The following is a 25,667-nucleotide window of genomic DNA, read 5'->3' as shown; positions in this document are numbered from 1 at the left end:
CAGTATGTCCAGTTCCTGCTCCACCAGTGGGCAGAGATAAAAAGGGATGCGCCATTGTCGCAGGGCAGTGGGCTTCACCGACTTGTCAATGTGCAGCTTGATGGGTGAGGCTTTCAGGCATCCTAGACCGGTGAACAATTCAGGGAATTGTCTTAGCATGTCGCCAATTTGAAATGCCCTCACACTTTTTGCGAATTACACCAGCCCCAAGTCCCCAGATGAATGGCTGCCAAGAAGGGTATCCGCTTCCTTATCAACAGTGTGAAAGGTGGTTCGTATTTCTTTGTCGTTGGATTTACCATTCACCGTCATGCGTCCTTTCAGCTGCAGAGGCTTGTGGCTCTCATATGTAAAGATTCTTGTGCTGGATGGCACTAGTGTAGGGTGCGATTGGAGGGGGCGATATTGCTGGATGCCCATGACATTGACTGAGATGCCGGTGTTAATGAGCGCTTTCACCTGGGAGCCCGCAATCTCGATTACGTAGGACGGTTGCAGACTTCAATGTCGTTTCAAGTCATCCGTGAAGGAAATGAGGAAGAACTCTTCTGCTTCAGGCAATGAGCCCTCAGGGTGTGTTGCCACCTCAAAGCCTCCTGATGGCTTGGGGTCATCCAATGATAGCTGTTTTACTGTGCTGGTGATTGCGCACCTTGCTCTCGCTCCTCTTCCTCTGGTGCCTCCTCAGCAGAGGGTCACAAAATTCATCATTTTGCCACAGTTTGAGCACAGTCTTCCTTGTGCCACTCATTCTTTAGGGGCATGTTCCTCTCGCCCACAGTACATTCAGCGTGGCAACTGTCTAGCTGGGGGATATGTCTAGGGTCTTCCTTTGGCATACTGTGTTTGGACTGCGTCATCACGTTACGCCTTTAGGATAGGGCTTTTCTCTGGTACTTGTGTTGTCGACAGATCATGTGACCTTGCCATTATGAGGAGGTCATCCAGGCTAATGTTCGGCTACCTCAAGATGAGGCCTCTGAGTCTCTTGTTTCGACACCACTGAATGATGTGTGCCCTTATTTCCTTGGGCTGGTTATCTGCTGTGCACGTGCTGGCTAGTTCTCTAAGCCAGGCAGAGAACTGGTCTATTGACTCTCCTTCTCCTTGGCGTGCTTAGTTTTGAACCGCTCAAAATCTGGGATTAATTGTGGGTCAAAGTGAGCGTTGAGCACTTTTATGGCTGTGTCGTAGTTGTTTACTGCATGGGTGTTAGGAAGGTGCCTTAAAAGTTTGTATATTTCTTCTCCAAAGTAAAAGAGGAGTGGCCTCTTTACGGCCTCATCCTGTTCTCGAGTGGCAATGAAGTAGTTTTCTATCCTCCCTAGCCAAATCTTCCATCGCTGTGTGGCCGTTGTGGGTTCAGCTAGTTCACTGAATGGTAATAACACTCCTACCATGGCATGCTGCTGTGGAAAATGCATAAGGGGTGCTGCTACTGGTTGATCATTTGCCATGTTGGATGGGGCGTGGGACACTCATGGGGCCGATCAGCAATGGGCCCAGGTACACCAGGGTGTTCACTTTCTGCTGTTGAGGCAAGCTGTATGCACCTTCTTAGGCACTCCCCTTTTCCTTCCACATCCTTGAGGTATCCGCTTCACCTCACCAGACACTCATCCACCCCTCTGTGGTACTGCAGGGACTTGTTGGGGCAGAGGCAGGATGGCACCAAGAGCATCCAATGGTGCTCTTTGCTGTAGCAGTCCTGGTAGGTGCTCACTGCAACTGTAGGCAGCCAGGGAGCACTCAGGTGAGGATGTGCATCGGGCGTGGCAAAGTAAGCAGTTGCATGAGCCTGGGGCACAGCCAGGGCACTCACTTGTGTAATGATGCATGTGACACTGTAAGGTTCTCCTTTTGATAGGTGCAATGCAGCAGTAGATTTCAGCAAGTGCTCTACTCGGCACAGCAGGATGAATGTGGAAGGCAGGGGCCAGGCCTACGTGCATACGCTACACACGCGGAATCCCCAGTAGTCTGTGGAGGGCGGGCCGCACTCCTGATCGTGGAGTCAGGCTCCCAGCTTGTGGGGAACACAGAGAGAAGCTCCAGGCATCACAGCGGCCTGTTAGCCATGGAAAGCAGGAAAGCCAAACAGAAAGAAGCAGGCCAGCACAACAGTTGAACCCAGCTTGCAACCCACGGGTCAACAGCAGTCTCTGTGCACTGTGTGGCAGCAGGTGTCACTATCCAGATGCACAGTCTACCTCCTGGCTGGCGTGGTAGGTGGTCAGTACTGTGGTCTCTGCAGAGATGAGGCGTGTGGGCAGAGGACCCTTGTCTCCAATATGGTGGCCCACCAGGGAGCAGGGTCACTGGTAGTGAGCACAAATATCAGCACACCAACAGCACAAAAAATAAGGACATGCACCCACAGTTGCGTTGTGGGTGGAAGACCACATGCGATCTTCGCCCATTTATTTATATTATCTGGCTACGCCTGTCAAGGGGATGTAGTAGGTGTGCATCCAGGGAAAAGTGATGAGTGTTCAACTAGACTGGAGCTGAGGTGCTCATTACACTTCTGATTCAATGGTTTTCCTCCCTACAATTATGTTTGCCCTGTCCCTGGAACACTTAGGTTTCACTCAGCTTTTTAATTAGTTGATTGTATCGTTTTAGAGCTGATGTCAGGGGACTATTTTTCTTCTACCATTTGTTCTGTGCCATTTAAGATTTAGACTCTGTGGGAGTGCCTATCCTCCTCTTTGTTCTCTCTCTCTCTGTTTGTTGCTCATTGGATTTCACACATGCTTTCTTATTTTTCAACTCTCAACTCACCATCGCTCTCTCTCTCCACCCTGTTTCAGTAGTCATCCTCGACGATTCCATCCTTTAAACCCAGCTCCAGTCCTTCGGTATTGGCTTCTCAGACACTGAGCACTGCTACTTGGTATCTCTCTGGCTATCTGTATTCATTGTTTGCCACTATTTACTTGCCCAATGTTTGTCAATAGCACTAGTTTTGACAAACCCAATGACGTTAGTCAGTCATCTTCGTAAGTCTAGACTAAACTTGGTGACCATCTTGGAATTATAGAAACAAACTTCCAAGATGTCTGGTGGCAGCTATTGGTGTTATCATTGCTTGTTAACATATAAGATTGTAAAGTTACAAGATTGTACAAACTGCAAGCTCACTCTCCTTAGTAGGCATTTCTGGAAGATGCAGTTTGAGATTTATTGCAGAGGGTTTCCAGGCATGCGACAGGTGTCTGACCATTTTATGTCCCAGGGACACTTGAGTGGTCACTTATGTACTATAGATGTCGTCTGTGCATATTTTGTGCTGTTCAATCCCAAGAGGATGTTCCCTCATTTGCATGGTGTGTAGCCCATTTGAAATAAGGAAATATCTTCTCACATATACTGGCTCCAAACTACAAATGCAGGTGTAAAGGCAAAGAGTCCATTGGGAGGTGTTTAATAAGTTTGTCACCTATGCAGTCCCACACAGTCAGTGCGCACCCTGATAGCATCCCTTATGAAAAGTACATGTACTGACACCCGGGACACCCAGGTATTCCCTCACATTTGGATGTAGAGACACACTACATCCAACTGGAGGGAGGGAAATCCTCACACCCTCTCCGAAAGAAGGCTGTTCACTTCGCATAGAAACATTTCAAACTGCAACTTGGCCTTTTAAGGCTGTGCTGTCTCTAGTGCAGACCTGCACTGGAGACAGGACAATTTATTTTCAGAAGAAAGGGATCTGTATTAATGACTTCAATTGCCCACACAAGAGATTGCTTGGGCCATGTCAACACTTCCTTATATAAAGAGTTTAGTTGATCATTGTATAAGAAATGTAATAATGAAAATGAGACTTGATTCTAATCTTTTGTTTGCAGGCTCAATGTTTACTTCAATGATAAAAGCTAATGAAGGGAGATGTATAGTCGATTTGAAAGTAAAATGTCCATTATACATATCTTATTGGATAATCTAATGTATTTAATTATTCATGTGATGTATGATCTTAACTCCTTTGTTTGTAAAGAATGGATCAATGTCTCATCAAGCAGCACTGATTTGACATCTGGCATTTGGATTGGTTCGATATTTATAATCTGAAAATATTTTCGGGTATAACTTTTCTTAAATGTAAGTGTTTGTATAAAATGCTTATAGACTATTTGTCAAAAAAACATATTTAAACTGGAACGGGCATTCTATTTGATTGTTTTAATGTATGTAGAATATTCATAAGTGCCTGTTACTCATAGATGTTATGTCCTCTTAATAGGCAAGTATCCAAAAATAACACGGGCTCCCCAACTGCAAGATACTGAAGTGGGATCAGGGATACAAACCAGAAAGTACTGGAAAAAATCCTCCTTCAGAAAAAGGTTCCTAAAATAAGGAATCCCATAAATTAACAAAGTAAGAAAAAGAAAGAATGAAAACAAAACAGAGCAAAGACCAAAGACCAAAGAAGGAGAGAACAATTAGATATTTATTTCAAAATTCCTTCATGTGTATCAACATTTAGGCCCTCATTCTGACCCTGGCGGTCTTTGACCGCCAGGGCGGAGGACCGCGGGAGCACCGCCGACAGGCCGGCGGTGCTCCAATGGGGATTCCGACCGCGGCGGTAAAGCCGCGGTCGGACCGGCACCACTGGCGGGGTCCCGCCAGTGTACCGCGGCCCCATTGAATCCTCCGCGGCGGCGCAGCTTGCTGCACCGCCGCGGGGATTCCGACCCCCCCTACCGCCATCCAGATCCCGGCGGTCGGACCGCCGAGATCCGGATGGCGGTAGGGGGGGTCGCGGGGCCCCTGGGGGCCCCTGCAGTGCCCATGCCACTGGCATGGGCATTGCAGGGGCCCCCGTAAGAGGGCCCCTACATGTATTTCACTGTCTGCTGCGCAGACAGTGAAATACGCGACGGGTGCAACTGCACCCGTCGCACAGCTTCCACTCCGCCGGCTCGATTCCGAGCCGGCTTCATCGTGGAAGCCTCTTTCCCGCTGGGCTGGCTGGCGGTCTGAAGGCGACCGCCCGCCAGCCCAGCGGGAAAGTCAGAATTACCGCCGCGGTCTTTCGACCGCGGAACGGTAACTTGACGGCGGGACTTTGGCGGGCGGCCTCCGCCGCCCGCCAAGGTCAGAATGAGGGCCTTAATCTATAAAGATAATATGAAACTTATATATATCCTGGGAAAAACCCATAAAAAACAATGTACAATCACACCAAACAGTCAAACAAGTTAAAAAGAATAGCCCAGACAACTAATACACAACAAGGACAAGGAGTACCATCCCTATATATATCACTTAATTACAAACCTCTCCCCAATGAAACATACTATCCAATGTTATAATCACTCTGGAAATTCCCATTAACAATGTAAGGATATCCATACAATGTATATTGATGATGTCTTAGCAGTCTCGATTCACTAAATAATGTACTGGAAGAATTATTACAGTCTGGTCTTCCTTATTGGCAACAGGATGGCAAAAAGAAGGAATAGCATGCATTGTCTCAAGTGTGTCCAAATAAGTAGTGTCTGTATCCGGGTCAAAGCGTGCCAACGCACGTTTTGGTGAATTTTTGAGTATTGGGTGTGCCTAGAACTGCGTTGGTCCTAGCACACATAGGCCCTCATTCTGACCTTGGCGGGCGGCGGAGGCCGCCCGCCAAAGTCCCGCCGTCAGGTTACCGTTCCGCGGTCGAAAGACCGCGGCGGTAATTCTGACTTTCCCGCTGGGCTGGCGGGCGGTCTCCTTCAGACCGCCAGCCAGCCCAGCGGGAAAGAGGCTTCCACGATGAAGCCGGCTCGGAATCGAGCCGGCGGAGTGGAAGCTGTGCGACGGGTGCAGTTGCACCCGTCGCGTATTTCACTGTCTGCGCAGCAGACAGTGAAATACATGTAGGGGCCCTCTTACGGGGGCCCCTGCAATGCCCATGCCAGTGGCATGGGCACTGCAGGGGCCCCCAGGGGCCCCGCGACCCCCCCTACCGCCATCCGGATCTCGGCGGTCCGACCGCCGGGATCTGGATGGCGGTAGGGGGGGTCGGAATCCCCGCGGCGGTGCAGCAAGCTGCGCCGCCGCGGAGGATTCAATGGGGCCGCGGTACACTGGCGGGACCCCGCCAGTGGTGCCGGTCCGACCGCGGCTTTACCGCCGCGGTCGGAATCCCCATTGGAGCACCGCCGGCTTGTCGGCGGTGCTCCCGCGGTCCTCCGCCCTGGCGGTCAAAGACCGCCAGGGTCAGAATGAGGGCCATAGTCTCCCAACAATACATCTTCCTCTTTGTTAAATAAAAATTACAAACAGTTACATTAAATTTCTTCAATGAGTTGTCGAAGCTCTTGCACAAGTCGGCCAGATAAAGTGGTATGAGGTAGTTGAGATGCACTCTGTGCACCAAGGGCACCGGTTCTGATGCTTGATCTGGACTGTTAGGCGGGGTTGCCTCATCCATAATTGCAGGAGCTGATGAACATCAATGTAGGTGTTTAAAATGTGATGAGTCCTGTGTGATGGACTGTCCAGGACAATGTGGCTTCACAATGTGTTCTTTGCACGTCACCACCCTCAGAGGATCGACAGCAAACCGAGTGTTTTCCACTTTAGTTTCTGTTTGACTAGGACCCAATTACCTTTATCAAAAACATTTTTTCTGAGCTCATCAATGATGGTCAGCATATATTTTCATTTTTCACTTTTGAGAATTGTCTGTGACATGAACCTTACCAGCATTCAAAGGTTGGCCCTCTGTCCACTGTGGCAGTTTAGTTTCCAATGGCTCTACCATATATTAAGGTGGAAAGGCTCTCCAAGTTGTGCAGTGAGGAGCTGAACAATAGGCTTGAACGGCTTGTTACAGGGCTTGGTTTAACTTGATTCCCTCCAGCAATGCTCATTGAAGGACCCTTTAGACAGTACCCATGAATCGTTCCACAACACCATTGGCTTGAACCTACAGAGGTATACTCTTTTGATGCTTGACATTTAGTCTGACCAGAAACTCCTTGAATTCTTTGCTGTTGAACAGCAGACCACTGTCAGATTTGATAATGGCGGGGATACCCCACGCTGAAAAGATGTTGCCCAAACACTTGATTACCTTGCTAAAGGAAAGTGTGAATACTTATCAATGACTACCATGAGATGATCTGTGTTTCCTAAGGGCCAAAAGTAATCAACTGCAACTCTGTCCCAAACTTGTGAAAGAAGCTTAGACATTGTCAATGGATGCTGCATCATTTTTGGGGAAAGGCAGTTGCAAAGTTCCCTCTCAACTCGCTCGTCTAAGCTCAGGAACCGCACAAGAGTCCAGATGTATCAAGAATGCATTTTGCGAATCGGAAATAATGATTTTTAAGAAATCGCTATTTCTGATTCGCAAAATGCAATGTATCACATTTGCGATTCGGTAATAACGATTTCTTAAAAATCGCAAATGCTATTACCGAATCGCAAATTGCGATACAGCCCCCATTCACATCAATGGGCCTGTCGGCCCATATTTGCGAATATTTTGCATGTCCCAAATTGCGAATTCCTAACTGGAATTCGCAATTTTGGGAAGTGCAAAGTCCAGGGTGCTGGGGGCCTAAGGCCCCCTCTGCTGCACCCCAAAACATTTTTTTACAACATGTAAGGTGCACACCTGCCAAAAGGGCATGTGTGCTTTACATGTAAATTTTAAAAATGCATTTTAAATGCATTTTTTTAATTTGCACATGGTTACCACTAAGTTCAACTTGGTGGTAATAGCGATTCCTTAATGCCCAATTCGCATTAAGGAATTGCTTCTAACATGTGCTTTAGAAATCGCAAATAAGGTTCCTTATTTGCGATTTCTTATTTAGAGAGTCGCAATTTGCAACTTTCTAAACAGGGTCGCAATTTTAAGGAATCGCTATTTTAGCGATTCATTAACATTGCATTCAGAATGCCTTTGGTACATTCTGAAATAGCTTTTTGTATTCGCAAACGGGCATTCGCACCGTTTGCAAATGCAAAAAGCTTTGATACATCTGGCCCTTGGTATCTTAGGACGCTTTTGGTGGCTACAATGCCACGATGTCCTTCATGGGCTAGTTCAATGACTTACTGTCTTAGGCTCTCAGGTATGATGATTCTAGAGTCTCTCAATACAACACCTTCCTTGGTCACGGACAGTTCAGACTGTACATTTTTGAATTTTTGAAATTCAACATCGTCAGTTATAGGCTGAGTGCTCATTTTCCACGATTGAGTTGAAATTATGTCTTTGAGGGCAAGCATGTTTTATCTGTATTAGTAGCAGCAATAATCTGTTCAAGGGACATGGCTGCTGGCGTGCTGGACCTCACAATTAAGTTAATGTACTCCTCAGCCGTTTTGTATGTCTCACTGTGAAGATGTAGTGGTACTCGTGAAAAAGAATCAGCAGGGTTCTGATTCTTACTCAGTTTGTGTACAATTAGATAGTCATACTCTTGCTGTTGCAGCCCCCACCTCTCAATGCGAGGGGGAATCTTGGCTTTTGGGTTACCAAAAATAGTGAGAAGTGCTTGGTGGGAATGATAGTGAAATGTTTTCAATCAATCAATCAAAAACATTTATAAAGCGCACTACTCACCCGTAAGGGTCTCAAGGCGCTAGGGGAGGGGGGGTTACTGCTGCTCGAAGAGCCAGGTTTTGAGCTGCCTCCGGAATGCGAGGTGGTCCTGGGTGGTCCTGAGGTTGGCGGGGAGGGAGTTCCATGTCTTGGCCACCAGGTAGGAGAAGGATTTCCCACCTGCCGTAGTGCAGCGGATGCGAGGGACGGCGGCGAGTGCGAGGTTGGCGGAGCGAAGTTGACGGGTGGGTGTGTAGAAACCGAGGCGACAGTTGAGGTATTCAGGTCCCTTGTTGTGGAGGGCTTTGTGTGCGTGGGTGAGGAGCCGGAAGGTGATCCTTTTGTTGACGGGAAGCCAGTGCAGGTGTCTCAGGTGGGCAGAGATGTGGCTGTTGCGCGGTATGTCGAGGATGAGGGGGGCGGAGGCGTTTTGTATTCGCTGAAGACGTTTTTGGAGTTTTGTGGTGGTTCCTGCGTATAGGGTGTTTCCGTAGTCTAGGCAGCTTGTGACGAGGGTGTGGGTCACAGTTTTTCTGGTGTCGGCGGGGATCCAGCGGAAGATCTTTTGGAGCATGCGGAGAGTGAGGAAGCAGGAAGATGATACGGCGTTGACTTGTTTGGTCATGGTGAGAAGTGGGTCCAGGATGAATCAGAGGTTGCGTGCGTGGTCTGAGGGGGTTGGTGCGGTGCCAAGGGCCATGGGCCACCAAGAGTTGTCCCAGGCGGACGGGGTGTTTCCGAGGATGAGGACCTCCGTTTTGTCTGAGTTCAGTTTCAGACGGCTGAGTTTCATCCATTCTGCGACATCTTTCATTCCATCTTGCAGGTTGGTCTTGGCGCTGGTGGGGTCCTTGGTGAGGGAAAGTATCAGCTGAGTGTCGTCGGCGTAGGAGGTGATGTTGATGTTGTGTTTGCGTACGATGTCGGTCAGGGGGCTCATGTAGACATTGAAGAGAGTCGGGCTGAGCGAGGAGCCTTGTGGGACGCCGCAGATGATCTTGGTGGGGTTTGAGCGGAACGGAGGGAGGTAGACTCTTTGGGAGCAGTTAGAGAGGATAGAAGTGATCCAGTCCAGGGCCTGTCCTTGGATACCGGTGGAGCGGAGGCGGGGTATTAGGGTTCGGTGGCAGACGGTGTCGAAGGCAGCCGAGAGGTCGAGGAGGATGAGGGCGACTGTTTCTCCGTTGTCCATCAGAGTTCTGATGTCATCTGTGACTGCGATGAGGGCGGTTTCTGTGCTGTGGTTGGCTCGGAATCCGGACTGGGAGGGGTCGATTAGGTTGTTGTCTTCAAGGAAATTGGTCAGTTGCTTGTTGACGGTCTTCTCAATGACTTTGGCAGGGAAGGGGAGGAGCGAGATGGGGCGGAGGTTCTTTAGGTCGCTGGGGTCCGCCGTAGGTTTCTTCAGGAGGGCGTTGACTTCCGCATGTTTCCAGCTCTCGGGGAAGGTGGCAGAACCAAACGAGCTGTTGATGATGGTCTAGAGATGAGGGGTGATGATGTCGTCGGCTTTGTTGAAGATTAAGTGGGGGCAGGGGTCCGAGGGGGCACCGGAGTGGATGGTGTTCATGTATGTTTTCTGTATAAGAACACATGAAAATGTTTGCAGGCACACACTACAGCCAAACTATCCTTCTCTGGCTGAGAATAGCCACGTTCTGTGTAAGACAGGCTGTGACTGGCATAGGACACAATGGGGGTCATTCTGACCCTGGCGGTAATGGACCGCCAGGGCCAACGACCGCGGAAGCACTGTGCTTCCATGGGCATTCTGACCGTGGCGGTACAGCCGCGGTCAGAAACGGGAAACCGGCGGTGTCCCGCCGGTTTCCCGCTGCCCCAGGGAATCCTCCATGGCGGCGCTGCAAGCAGCGCCGCCATGGGGATTCCGACCCCCTTCCCGCCAGCCTGGTTCTGGCGGTTTTCACCGCCAGAACCTGATTGGCGGGAACGGGTGTCGTGGGGCCCCTGGGGGCCCCTGCAGTGCCCATGCCACTGGCATGGGCACTGCAGGGGCCCCCTAACAGGGCCCCACATAGATTTTCAGTGTATGCGTGGCAGACACTGAAAATCGCGACGGGTGCAACTGCACCCGTCGCACCCCTTCCACTCCACCAGCTCCATTCGGAGCCGGCATCCTTGTGGAAGGGGGTTTCCCGCTGGGCTGGCGGGCGGCCTTCTGGCGGTCGCCCGCCAGCCCAGCGGGAAACTCAGAATGACCGCCGCGGTCATTTGACCGCGGTGCGGTCATTCGGCGGCTCCCGCCGGGCGTGCAGTTACCGCCGCCGGCGGGAGTCAGAATGACCCCCAATATGTCTCTGAGCATTCGGATGCCCATTATGTTGAGAAAAAAATTGCCTCCAGACCCACCTTGCTTTCATCTACTTGATCTCAGTATGTAACTTGGGGGTCAAAATAGGCCATCTCGGTTGCATTCTCAAATGCATGTTTTTTTCTTTTTAAGCTTTGATCACATTCAGCAGACCACTGGAAAGGGACGTTTTGTTTTGTCAAGCTTCTTAATGTGTCACTCACTGTAGTATCTTGAGCAATCACTGGCCATGTCTGAGAAGGATTGCAGCATGGCAACATCTTGTGGGGGACAAGTAGCTGAGAGTGCCTGCCCCTTAAGTGGGTCAGGAGTCATTCCCCCATTAGAGAATATGTGCCCAATGAACTTAAGTTTGGTCTTGTGAAACTGACACTTTGTCCCATTCAGAGTGAGACCTGCATCTGCAAGTAACTGGCACACTTGTGTAAGAGCCTTGTTATGCTCCTCTTGAGTTGCTCCAAATACCAGTATGTCATCATACTTGACAGGTTGAATTATTCAACGTATGACATCCTGAAATATTTCTGTAGCTGACAACACTCCAAAACTCAACCTTTTGTATCTGAACAAACCAACATGAGTCAAAAAAAGTAGTGATGTACCTGCAGTTCTCTTCCAACTCAAGTTGATGATATCCATTATTCAGGTCAAAATGGGAAAAGACTTTGGCACCGTTCAGTTGCATGATCATGTCTGCTGTGTGTGGACCAGGATGTTTTTCTCTCTCAATTGTCTTGTTGGCCTGGCGCATATTAACACAGATGCACACTGCACCTCCACTGTCCTTTTTTGACACCACCACTATGGGAGAAACCCATGGTATAGAGCTGGTGGAGCATTCAATGATGTCATGCTTCAACAGTGTTTTTAGTTCCTTCTAAATGGCTTCTTACAAAAGTGACTCTGTGGTGTAGTTGGGAAATGAGGTGAATGTCCTCATTAATGTGAAATCGCACTTTCATTGCTTTAAACCTTCCTAAGCCATGAAAAAACGACAGAAACTGACTTACAATTTCAGATTGAGTGTGAAGGTTGTAATTGAGAGTTATCAGTCCCATGACAGCACTGGTGGCAGAACTGAGTAGGCATGCACTGGACGAAGTTTCTTGAAGAACGTGAATTGGCTTTTGCACTGGTACTGTTTTATGTCACAATATCACTATGAAAGACCCTTGACCCTGCAATGGTTTAGAAGGAACACACATGTATACATTTGTGTTTGATGGGTGGAGGCCTGGCACTGGAGATAAGCTATTGAACTTCTCAACTTGCATGATGTTAATAGACACACCACTGTCTATGATAAAGGTCATGGGGCAACCGTTGACTTTTATTCTAATTTTGGGGCAGTGTCCAAATTAATTAAATTGTTTCGTTTCACGGTTTGTCTTTGGGTCTTCCTTGCAAGCAGCCGAAACAACATGCCCCTGTTGTTCCTTGGTTGACATCATCATCGCACATCTTCTTCATTGGTGCTTGAGAATGATGTTGAAGAGCCTTTATAGGATGAGCTTGACAACACTCAACTTTGTCTGGTTGCTACTTATCATAAATGGTGTTACCTTTTGGCTTTTGGGTGTGGCAAGAATGCTTCTGGAACTGTCTGCCATCCATTTTCTCTTCTCCCTATGACAGATTTGGTTTCTTTTTCGCTTTGCAAACAGTTATGAAGTGGTTTTCTTTCTCGCAACATTTGCACATCTGTCCTGTGGCTGGACATTTACCTTCATGGGGAAATGAAAACCCACATTAAATACATAACTTTTTTTTCTTTGAAGACATTAAATGGCATGGATCTACCTTGTACTTGTGCTTGCTTTGCATGACCAACGCTGATTTAATTTTCACTATCCCAGCTTCCACATCATCAGCTTGACAATCTGCTCTTTTGTCGGCTCTTGCAACCATTATTATTTTCTCTAGACAGAGTGTCTCCCTCAACTTGTGTCTTCTAAAAGAGTCTGAAAGACAGCCATAAATGACTCTGAGGCGTATGGCTTCTTCATCATTAAAGTTACTAAATTTGCAGTGTTTGATGAGCACCTCAAGTCTTTCAACAAACTCTTCCATTGTTTCACTAGCTTGCTGTCTCGCTTGAATGAGAATGTACCTTTGTAGTCAACATTCTGCATCAGTTTGAACTTGGAGCCTAATGCTTCTTTGATCTGACTTTAAGATACTGCATCAGTCTGTGAGATGTTCTTTTAGCACTTCTTTTACTCCATCGCAGGCCAGATTCTTTAAATACTTGATGACCTTCTTGTCATCTACTTCTTCTAGGGCATCTATGAACTCATTGAATGTCTCAATGCATGTGGTCCATCTAGTGCCAATATTTTATTTTTGGCAGTGTTGAATGACGGTGGTGGTTTCACAAACACAGCTGAATCGATCTTCACGCTCTTTTCTGCAGCCATTGAAAACATTCTCTATTTCAATGGCGTTCAGTGCGCTGGATGCCACCTGCTGCTGTGAAAGCATCGGCTTCTTATCTGGGCTTGATTCGTCACACCCGATTCGAGGTCTTGGGGTACTTCCTTCACTCTTGCTTGTAAGTACATTTCTACTTTCGTATCTGGTTATCACTACTTTTAGAGTTTGCTTTGCATGGATGATGGCTCTGTGTTATGGCCTTCCCAATGGATCCTGGTGGGCTTTCTGAATACTCTCCTTCGCAGGGCCTTCTTCTTTGTTGGCCGTACATGGGCTGGAGCAGAGTGTTGACTCCAGACACTCTAACTTCGAATTACTTCTTCTCGATTGGGCACATGAGGAATGCATGAGCAGTTTGCTGCATTGTTGCAAACCATCAGACAGAGCACTCTTGTTTCTTCAGGGCACAGATCCCCTACTTGTTGCCAGTTGCTCTGTCCTTCCCACCCCAGGATCATACAATGAACCACGCCAAACATGGAGCTCTGTAGCAGATGTCTTTATTCCTCAGGATACGATCACACACTGCATTCTTGATTATGTCATGATTATGTCATTCTAGTAACCACACATTAACACCTCCGAGCAAGTTTTCTAATTCCTCTATTGAGTCTGCCTAGAGCCGCGAGGGTCCTAGTGCACAGAGTCTCAAACACTACAGGGGAGTGGAGGTCTTAACTTCTATTGACCTGGCAGGCTAGCGGGCTGCATACCATACTCAAATCTTTTATTTAAAACTGCTAATCCGTAATCTTGCATTGATATTGAAAACATAAATTATCAGTTTATGACAAACACTCCATAATCTAATGTGGAAGAAGGGACAGGTTAAAGGTGGAGGTCGGGATCTTGAAAGCTCATACTTAAAAGTTATATAGAATTCACCTATGAAGCCTTTTTGTTCTCGGTCATTGTTGATCTTAAGGTTAGACATTGACTTTCTTACTTCTTCATTTTGCAAAAGTGCTAGGCGTTCTCTCTAATGAACAATTATACAAGAAAGGGGCCGTGGCTAGCAGTAAATTGAGTGAGACTGAATCTTAAGAGCTCCACCTCACCAGGCCCCATCCAGCCCCATATTCGTGGAGAATTTCATGAATGAGGACAGGGGCCGATACCCTGCACCCCAGGCACACATATAGGCTGCTCTGTGATTGCCGCCACTGTGAGGAATGAGTATCTATCCTTAATGCCTGCAGGCCCGCTGCCTGCACACACTTAAAATGGTGCCCGCCCCATGAAGCTGCTCCCGGGACTACTACTGGCAGACCCGTCTGCCTGTTATCTGTGGCTGAGCATTGAAAGTGGGGTTGCCCCCCTCAGGGACCGCGGGAGAGACACTCTGGCCATGCTGAGCAACATTGCCCCAGTGGAGCAACCCCGAATCTTGGGCCACGTGGGAGTACTGAATCTAGCCACGCTGGACTGGGGATGCAGCAGATGGCCGAGGCAGCCCAAACTGCTGATGGCAGAGGAGATCTGAGGCCTGGGACAGGCAGCCTCATCTGACACAGCCCTGATCCTCAGGTGAGCGCCTATCCCCTGAAAACGGGGGCTTGCTAGGATGATCCCTTACTCTGAATCCCTCTGCTCTGCCTGTTGTGGCACTGGTGGCCGGGAGGCCTTCCGAGCCAGGAGGCTTCGTCTTAACCGCTCTCCCGGCTGCTGTTTAGATGGTGCGCTATTAATCTAACTGTGGCCCGTGATCTGCAGCTAAAGGCTTGCGATGGTGGTTACTGCTACCTGCACCCTTCTGGAACCAGAAACGAGAGGTGAGGAGGCGGTGAGGGGGGAGTGATGCTGCTGCCTGAGACCTACCTGATGGAGTGGTAGGAGGTGATGGTGGGCTCACGAGCTGCAACCGGCAGTAGGGAGTAGCATCTACACCGCTAGGACCATTTCTTTGAGAGTGGCCCGATGACTGGGAGTTGGGCCCACAGGCAGTGTTTTGCTGTAGAGCACCTACCAAGGGGTGATCTGCAGGGGCTGGAGACCTAGGGCTTTATGGTGGCTGCTGAAGCCACATGAGTAATAAACTCTGCCCCCTATTGCGACTTTTGAGTGAGGGGTCTCACCGAAGTGATTAGGTGACCTGGGAGCCATAATAGGCAAGGGGGGCCCTCTCAGATAATTTTGCAAGCCTAGGTGGTGAGCTCTGTGAGGAGGCGAGTCCCTGCCGCAGCGGCTTTTGTTGTGCCACCTTGGTAACCAATGTACATCGTTGCTCCCCTTCTGGAGCACTGTTGATTGGCTGTTACTAATGCTCCCTTTCAATGATTCTCCAAGGGACCCCAGGATAGTCAGCACTTCTGCCCTGTGCTTCCCGAGGGGAGCACTTCACTGGGCTTTGGAAGTGAATTGGCTTGTCTTGAGGCCTGCCACAGGAACTAGGATAGAGACGACACCTGCCCACTGACCAGTGGAGGTGGGTAGTGGTCCTACACCTCACTCCATCTCTTAAAGACTCAAGAGGCCTCATTGCCCAGGCTTATGACCCGTATAGGGAATGTTCTGGCTATCAAATGCTGCTCATAGACCTCTCTAAGTGTCTCTTCTGAGGATTGGAGACCTCTCCCTGACTCTGCCCACTCTCACACCAAAACCAATATCCTGCTCCCCATTGCAGCAACTGCTTGCGGATCACTGCCATGCTTCCTATACTGCAGCCCTGCTCGCCATGGATAAGAGTTCACAGAAACAGGACACAGATGCGGGGGATCACCCAGTAGCGGGACATGACCAGCTTGAGGACATTATCCATCCAGATGTCAGGATCTCATCCTTAACTCCTATGTTACAGGATGTCTTACACGCAATTACAGCCTCACAGGAGGCCTTTGAAGCCACAATTGATACCATGGGCAATGACTTGGGCCTCTTATGAGATGATCACAGACAGCTTGCTGAGCGAGTCACCACTGTTGAAAGGGACGTTTTGGCAGCAGCTCTTACCATCGCCACCATCAATGGTCGACTTACCACCATGGAATCCTGCTTAAAAACTCTAGAGGCCATGGCTGAGGATGCAGAAAATAGGTCACATCATAATTATAGCAGAATATTGGGACTTCTTGAAAGATTGAAGGCTCTGATATGGTGATGCATTTGGAGAAATGGCTCTGCATTGAGGTTGCTCCGGAGGGCTTATCCACCTTTTTTTTGTTGGAGGCCCCACATAGAGTACCGTCCTGAGCTCTCCCTCTGGTGGCTCCCCAGAGGCCTATGGTGGCGCCCTTACTTTATTTTAAGGACCGGGAACATATCCTGCAGCAGGCTAGGCAGAGAGGCCATCTCACTATAGAAAACAACAGAGTAAATGATATTCCCGGATTTCTCTTGTGAGGGCCACTGCCAACGCACTGCCTTCACTGACGTGAAGAAGAAACTCAGAGACCTTGGCATTACCTATTCAATGAAGTTCCCAGCCCGTTTGTGTGTGGTGACACCTGGAGGGGCTCAGTTCTTCCATACGCCTCAGGAAACGTGGATGTGGATAGAGCAGCAGCCTGGGCTGGACCAAATGGGATATCCCCAGAAACGCAGAGGAGGCTCTGTCCGCGATCCCACCAACGGAGGAATCTGGGCAGCTCCATGTTCCCACTGAGGTGGAGGTGCAACAGGAGCAGCAAAAAGTGGTGGAGATCGTGGCATCCCTCAACGGTTCTGGATCTGGTCCACCCTAGGAAATGGAGGGGAGAGGGTTCAGACTCCAAACACAATTCATCTGACTCTGACCTCTCAAGCATCATCTTGCCTGAAGTTACTCCCATAAGAACATTTTAACTCATCTAAACCCTGCCCTCTGGCTGGGGGCATATCAGTGGGAGAATTTGACTTGCTCTTCATAATTGTCTTAGGCTACTACATGCGATACCCGGTAGTTTCTACTACTTTTGATTTTTGATTTACCCTTGTTGGTTGGATGTGTGCCTGGGTGACCAGCCTTAGCAACAGCTAGACTACCTTCCCCAGAAACATTTTCAAGCATTCAGAGTTAACATAACATTTGGATTGGTGAGCTTATACTCCTAGTCCTGTAGTGTGGGAGTTGGGAAATGTTTCTGTTAACTGCTGTTGGGGGCATAGGGGGATCCCCTCTGAGTCAGAAAATGTTGACATTTCTACTCACATTGCGCATACACAGCGACCCTGGGATTCTGAGGTCCCCCCTTGGAGAGGCTACCCCTAAGGTCTTCCAATCTTACCACCATGGTATACACAGCTGATTGCAAGCTAATATCCTGGAACATGTGTAACATTTATACCATGAGTAAGCGCAGCAAGATATTCTCTTATTTTAATAGAAGATCGGAGAATATAGCCCTGCTGCAAGAAATGCACCTTACAGCCAAAGAGGGCACTGCCCATCAGCATCGATGGAGGGGTCAAGTTTACTATACATCTTACTCTACCTTTGGGGCTCCCCTTCCAACACATGAAATGAGTAGTTGATCCGGAAGGTAGATATGTAGCAGTGGCTGTTAGACTAAATGGGAGGGACATCACCATCATAAATCTTTATGACCTAAGCACTGACCAAAGTGCATTCCTGATGAGACGGTGGGCACAACTGTCTTCTTTCTTAACCAACAATGTTATTATTGGGGGTGATTTTAATTGCATTGCAGACCCTGAACTGGACCGCTCCCACACCCTACTACTTGACTCCCTTGTGCAGTGGCTGACTTGAGCATTCAAGGACTGGCAGGAAAACTGGGTCCTCACAGATTCCCACCTAGTTTAAAGCCTGAATTAGAGGACCCGCTATTTTGGAGGCCTGCTTACCGCCGTGCAGAAGACCGCCAACACACTGCAGCGGAAATCCGCCACAGGTATTACGACCCACATCTCGAAATCCGCCAAAATCCAGACACCCACACAAGTCCGCCACACCAAAGGTCAGTGATAAACTGGCTTAAACAAAACCTCCACCATCACGCCAACAGAAATACGCCCATGCTATCACGACCCATGAATCCACGTGGCGGTCTTTCAACCGCGGTATTCCATTGGCGGTACACACTGCTGCGCTCAAAATACACACACATCTCCAAAACACCACCACATTGGACAATTTGAAATACACACACCTGATACACATACACACACCACTCCCACACACCCAGTACAATATAAAACACACACCCATAGCACCCACAAACCCCTACGACCACTATTACAGAGAGCAGGCCAGAGAGAGACACCACCATCCACAAACTACCATCCACAGGCACACAATACCTTAACCCACATAACATCCACGCACCACGCACCTCACACAACACACCACTAAATATCACCCCACACAGCACAACACACACCAACCCACACATCACCCACACCACCCCATGGCACGGCAAAGACACCCCAGGTTCTCAGAGGAGGAGCTTAGGGTCATGGTGGAGGAAATCGTATGGGTAGAGCCACCGCTATTTGGAGCACAGGTGCAGCACACCTCCATAGCTAGGAAGATGGCGCTATGGCGAAGAATAGTCGACAGGGTCAACGCAGTGGGACAGCACCCAAGAAATCGGGACGACATCAGGAAGAGGTGGAACGACCTACGGGGGAAGGTGCGCTCCGTGGTCTCCAGACACCACCTGGCGGTACATCGGACTGGTGGCGGACTCCCACCTCCTCCCCCACAACTAACAACATGGGAGGAGCAGGTCTTTGCGATTCTGCATCCTGAGGGCCTCGCAGGAGTCGGTGGAGGAATGGACTCTGGTAAGTCAAATCTTAATTATCATATCCCCCACCCTACCTGCATGCTATCACATACCCCCACCCTCACCCCCAGCACCCCAACTCCTCACAAATGTCCCAACATCACAAACCACACATCCCAACACCAAGCCCTGCATGACACAACAAAGCATGGACACTCATCACTAAAGCATGCCCACTTCACATACCCATACAACCCCCTCAACCATCATCACACAAGGTCCCACACAGGAATGCTAGCACTGGGGTACACGGTCACCCACCCATTGCACACCATGACACACACAGATGCAATAATCATGCTTTTACACCCCTGCAGGACCACTACCCAATGTCACCAGACAGGAGGGTCCAGACATCTCCACCCCACCCACAGAAGAGGCCCACAGTGATGACAGCAGCTCTGTCCAACTGGATCCAGATGACCAGCCCGAACCATTGTGGGCCTCGGGACAGTCGGTTCCTCTCACACAGGCACAGCCCACCACAGACCTTCCACCCTTTGGTAACACCAGCACAGCACCCAACAAGCGGGCCCATACCTCCGTCCCCAGGACACGTCAATCAGCTGTGTGTCCACCACTACAGGGAACCCAGCATAACCCACCACCACAACAACTACAGGGACCTGGGGGCAGTGGCAGTGGGCACACGGTCCAGGGGACGGAGGCACAGGAACACAGGGGAACTGTGAGGGCTGCCGTGCGACAGGGGGCAGACAGGTCAAGGGAACCCACTCTCCAAGAGGCCCTTTCCTCCTTCATGGGAGCATACCACCATTCCCAGGAGACGATGGCAACGGTCCTGGCCAAGTTTCAGGAGACCCAGCGCATGCAGGAGGAACAGTATTTAGGCTTCAGGTAGGAACTCAGAACCCTCAGCTCCGTCCTGGGCACCATCGTAGGGGTGCTGAAGGAAATACTTAACACCAGGAGGGACACTGTGGCACTCCAAGGGGCCCCTGACACTAGCATGGACGATGAACTGCCCACCACCTCCGCTGGCGGTAGTGGACAGGAGGCACCGCCACAGGACCACCACACCAGCACCCCACCCCCTGCAGATGGAGAACCACCCCGCAAGCGGTCCCTGAGATCCAGGAACAAGACAGAGCACAATGCCTAGACCCCGCCAAGAAATGAGACCACCCTGATTGTCATCCTACTGTCCTTCTTTGTAACCCTGTCCATATTGGAACTGCCCCAGCTCCACTTCCTATGCCCATATGGGCAATGCACCTGTGAGACTAATAGACTGGACTCTGCCATGGACATTCCTCCACCATCACCCCTCACCATTTTACAACCCCCTCCAATATTGAGCACTTCAATAAACACCATTGAAGCACAAAACAATCTGGAGTCAGTCTGTGCTTTCGAAAATGTGTATTAGCAATGACAGTGACAAAATGCGTTTTCAAATGTAATGTCAACATACCTATGTCACACATCTCAAGTCCATAAGGAATCTAAGCAGATGACACACGTTGGAAACCACACCTGTGAAACCGTAAGGGAAATGTACAACTCAGTGACCATATACTGGTTGAAATCGACAGACAGGATAGAGGTAGAAGTGTTACAGTACTTGTAGTAGGCAGGAATGTATTCTCACCTGTGTGTTACTGGAAATATTGCTGGATAACTGAGTCCCTGTTGTCAATGTCTTCTTCCTCTGCTTCCTCCTCATCACTGTCCACAGGCTCCACAGCTGCCACAACACCGTCTTCTGGACCATCCTCCTGCAGAAAAGGCGCCTGTCGTCGCAAAGCCAACCGAAGCATACAGCAGGCCACGATGATATGGCACACCTTCTTTGGTGAGTAGAATAGGGATCCACCTGTCATATGGAGGCACCTGAACCCGGCCTTCAGGAGGCCGAAGGTGCGTTCGATCACCCTCCTAGTCCGCCCATGGGCCTCATTGTAGCGTTCCTCTGCCCTGGTCCTGGGATTCCTCACTGGGGTCAGTAGCCATGACAGGTTGGGGTAGCCAGAGTCCCCTAATAGCCACACACAGTGCCTCTGGAGTTGACCCATCACATAAGGGATGCTGCTATTCCGCAGGATATAGGCATCATGCACAGAGCCAGGGAACATAGCATTTACCTGGGAGATGTACTGGTCTGCCAAACATACCATCTGTACATTCATCGAATGATAACTCTTCCGGTTCCTGTACACCTGTTCACTCCTGTGGTCCTGCAAGGGGGGGGACCAGAGCTACATGGATCCCATCAATGGCACCTATGATGTTGGGGATATGTCCAAGGGCATAGAAGTCACCTTTCACTGTAGGCAAATCCTCCACCTGAGGGAAAACGATATAGCTCCGCATGTGTTTCAGAAGGGCAGACAACACTCTGGACAACACGTTGGAAAACATAGGCTGGGACATCCCTGATGCCATGGCCACTGTTGTTTGAAATGACCCACTTGCCAGGAAATGGAGCACTGATAGCACCTGCACTTGAGGGGGGATTCTTGTGGGATGGCGGATTGCTGACATCAGGTCTGGCTCCAACTGGGCACACAGTTCCTGGATTGTGGCACGGTCAAACCTGTAGTTGATGATCAAACCAGCAGTCGGTACACCAGAGGATTCCGCCATCTCCTCACATGTCCCAGCGGACGGTGCCTAGGAAGGACAACAGCGACCACTGAGTGAAACAACTCAGAGGTATGTACCCACAGTCTACACAGAACACCATTCATACACAAAATGTGGCCTGTATTTGTGTTGTGAGACAAGGCCTAGGTATGTGTGACGCAGTTGGTAATTAGGCCATGTAGGCCCCTGAAATGGCGGCTGCCTGACCTCTAAAGTGGGACAATGCGATGTGAGGTAACTGCGCTGGCGTTGTACACCGTCGCAGTAGGCGGTCGAAGACTGCGGCGCAATGCTGCATTGGCTAACATTGGAGCCTATGGGTCCCAGGAGCCAATGACGATGTACGCCGGCGGTGATGGTACGCACCGCCGCGGACGTGACCGCCATTTTCTATCTGTTGAATCACTCAATACCTGATCTTCGACAGGAGAGGACCTACACTGCAAGTGCTGCTGTGACCTCGGTCTGGAAGAGACAATGACTCGTGCATCTGGGGGAAAGGGCCCCTGCCTTCACTGCAGAGGAGTTGGAGAAGCTCGTCGACGGGGTCCTCCCCAGTACACGCTACTCTACGGTCCTCCAGACCAACAGTTAAGTAAACAGGGAGCACGTTGTATGGGCTATGCCTGTGTGGAGAGGGCTGGTTGTAAGAATGAAGGGGGCACAGTTCTGCGTGCATGAAGGACTGTGAATGCATGTGCCACATGGCAAGGGTAGGGATGGGGGCCACTCACTTAGACGGTGCAGTTGGTAATGACTTCTCTTCTTCCCCTGTACATGTCATGTAGGTCAGCGCCCACCAGAAGAAGGATATTTGGCGTGCCATCGCCAAGGACGTCTGGACCCTGGGGGTCCACCACAGACGGACCACCCACTGCCGGAAAAGATGGGAGGACATTCGCCGCTGGAGCAAGAAGACGGCGGAGGCTCAGCTGGGGATGGCCTCCCAACGTGGGAGGGGTGCCCGTCGAAACATGACCCCCCTGATGTTCCGGATCCTGGCGGTGGCCTACCCTGAGCTGGATGGGCACTTGAGGGCATCACAGCAGACACAAGGGGGTGAGTACACTATCATTCAGCGTACTTTGCGCACAGTGAAGGTGTCTGGGTGGGGGAGGAGGGCTGTGGGTTTCCCTAGGCCAGGGCGAGTTCCGTAGGCTAGGCCCCTCCGTAATGCAGGCCATGTGGCACCCCACCCCAACTCTGTAGAGTGCCAAGTACAGGTATTCATGCCCCTGTGTCATCTATGTGTGCAGATGTCGTCCATAGCCATGTAGGCCATATCCCAGGAATTGCATCTGTAGAGGCCAACAGCGCGACGTAGTGCAGGGGGCTGCTGTGTCTGTATTGTGCGCCAACAGTAGCGGTAAGCCATGCACTCAACCTGTCTTTCTTCTGTCGTCCCCCCCCTTTTTGTGGTCTCCCTGTTCTTGTGTGCATCAGCATCATCAGACGGAGGTACAGTAAATGTAAAAAAAAAAAGTAAATTAGCACTTGTATAGCGCACTACTCACCCGTTAGGGTCTCAAGGCACTGTACTCATACCGCTATGGAACCCCTCCTGGCTTTTCCCTGTGAGGTGCCCACTCCTGAGCACCCCCAGGGTGAAGCCAGGCATCCAAGCACTGTTGGGACCGTTGTGGAGATTAAGCAAGCTATTGCCCAGAGTTGCAGAGTGGGACCCATGAATTAGATTAGGCACCGAGGCGAGAATTATCTGGTCAAGGGGAATTGAGCCCAAGACCTGCCGAAGCGGGACTTGAACCCTGGTCTTGAGCCAGATCTCTGCTTCAGGGTCTGCCGCTCTAACCATTGAGCCACACTTCTCCACACAGTGGCACCGGAGCACGAGGGAGCTGCATCCCACATGGCCATGGAGGGCCACACCACGGACTCAGAATACACCAGTGGGACGGAGGGTGAGGGGAGCACCACGGCGGTCACAGGATCTGCAACCAGCGACACGGACTCGTCCTCCGAAGGGAGCTCCCTTGTGGTGGCAGCAAAATCTGTGCCCCCCACTTCTACAGGTACAGCCACCACCCCCCTACCAGCACCACCCTCCCAGCAGCCCCTCAGTGTGTGCCCCGTGCCTGCTCACCCAGGAGGGTGGGCATCACCTTCGCCCCAGGCACCTCAGCCCCTGCCCCTGTCACCTCTGCTGTCCTCAGTGAGGAGGCCATTGACCTCCTCAGGTCCCTCACTGTTGGGCAGTCTACCATTTTGAATGCCATCCAGGGTGTAGAAAGGGAATTGCAACACACAAATGCATTCCTGGAGGGCATTCATTCTGGTCAGACTGCCCTTCATCGAACCCTTCAAACTCTGGCCTCAGCACTGATGGCAGCCATTGTCCCTGTATCTAGCCTCCCCCTTCCAACTTCCTCCATCCAGACCCAATCCCCTGTACCCCAGCCTATCCCAAGCACACCATCAGACCAGCCTGCACACACCTCACCACACAAGGGAAGCTCAGGCAAACATAAGCACCACACATCCCACAGGCACTCACGCAAGCACCACACACATAGAGACACACCAACATCCACTGCCTCCACTGTGTCCCCCTCCTCCTCGTCTCCCTCCTCCTTCCCAGTCTCGTCTACACTCACACCTGCATGCACTACCACTACAGCCACTACGTCCTGCACCAGCACACCCACCAGCACACCCCGCTCACGTGCACTCACCACCCCCACTACCATTTACACGTCCCCTGTGTCCTCTCCCAGCGTGTCTGTGATGCCCCTCCCAAGATACACAAACGCAGGCACACACCCACCCAACAGCCATCCACTTTACGACAGCCTCCAGCGCATGCACCTGCACCCAAATCCACAAAAGTTACACCTCCTACAACCACCACCTCTTCCTTCACTCCCAAACCCCCTCCAGCTACCCATCCCAGTGTCTCCAAACAACTTTTCCTGTCCCCCCTTAACCTATTTCCCACCACCCCCCCCCCTTCAAACTCATAGGTCCCGTACTAGCACCTCAGCCAAAAAATCTCCGGGACCAGTGGTGCCTGTTGTTACAGGTATGTGGAGTGCACGGGCCACCAGGTCAGCCAGTGTGACACGGAGCCACAGCACAGCCAGTCCCCCCCCCCTGTGAAGCACCAGAAGTTGGACAGTGCCTGGCGGGAGAGGAGGAAGACTCCAGCCAACAAAGCCGCTCACAAGGGTCCCGGGGGGAGTGGTGACTCCTCCCAAGGTGGGAAAGGGGCAGAATAAATCTCCAAAGTCTGGGAGGATCAGCACGGCGGAGAAGACCGCCATCATCCCCACTGCCCAGGAGGCCACCGCCAGCCCCATCGTCACTGGCCAGGAGGCCAGCCACAGCCCAGCTGGCCAGGGGGGCCCCGCAAGCCACAGCCCAGCTGACCCATGAAGGACTGCCAGCCACAGCCCTGCTGGGCAATGAAGGACAGCCTTTGCAAGGACCGCTGAACAGGGCAGGGACCGCTTAACAGGGCAAAGACCGCGTGGAATGCACCGCTGAACAGGTCTGACACTGGCAACTCAAGCACCGCTGAACACAGCAGGGACCACTGAACAGGGCAAAGACCGCCATGGAATGCACCGCTGAACAGGTCTGACACTGGCAACTCAAGCACTGCTGAACAGGGCAGGGACCGCTGAACAGGGCAAAGACCGCCATGGAATGCACTGATAAACAGGTCTGACACTGGCAACTCAAGCACCGCTGAACAGGCCAGGGGCCGCCGAACGGGGCAAAGACCGCTGAACAGGGCAGGGACCGCTGAAAAGGGCAAAGACCGCCATGGAATGCACCGCTAGCCCATTTGCGGCAGGGGCAGTGACGCTACTGGGACCGTCACGGGGTGTGTGCTCCACTGTGGGCACCAGTCCCCCTCCAGAACCAGTGGAGTATCTCATCCACTACCTCAGTCCTTGGCAGGATGAATCACTCTGGGCACAAAGCCCCCTCCAGAACCAGTGGAGAGATACATCCACTACCTCAGTCCTTGGCAGGATGA

The 25,667-nt window shown here is 50.7% G+C and overlaps 1 protein-coding gene across 1 annotated transcript in view; it reads left to right on the top strand.

Moving 5' to 3' along the window:
• Positions 1–25,667, top strand: part of CHRNA6 (cholinergic receptor nicotinic alpha 6 subunit) — a 297,310-nt gene that overhangs the window by 113,945 nt on the left and 157,698 nt on the right. The window lies entirely within an intron of this gene.

This window comes from Pleurodeles waltl, chromosome 1_2 (genome assembly GCF_031143425.1).
Source record: "Pleurodeles waltl isolate 20211129_DDA chromosome 1_2, aPleWal1.hap1.20221129, whole genome shotgun sequence".
Classification (NCBI taxonomy): domain Eukaryota; kingdom Metazoa; phylum Chordata; class Amphibia; order Caudata; family Salamandridae; genus Pleurodeles; species Pleurodeles waltl.
The sequence above is the reverse complement of the archived record's forward strand: the minus strand, read 5'-3'. Positions and strand labels throughout refer to the sequence as shown.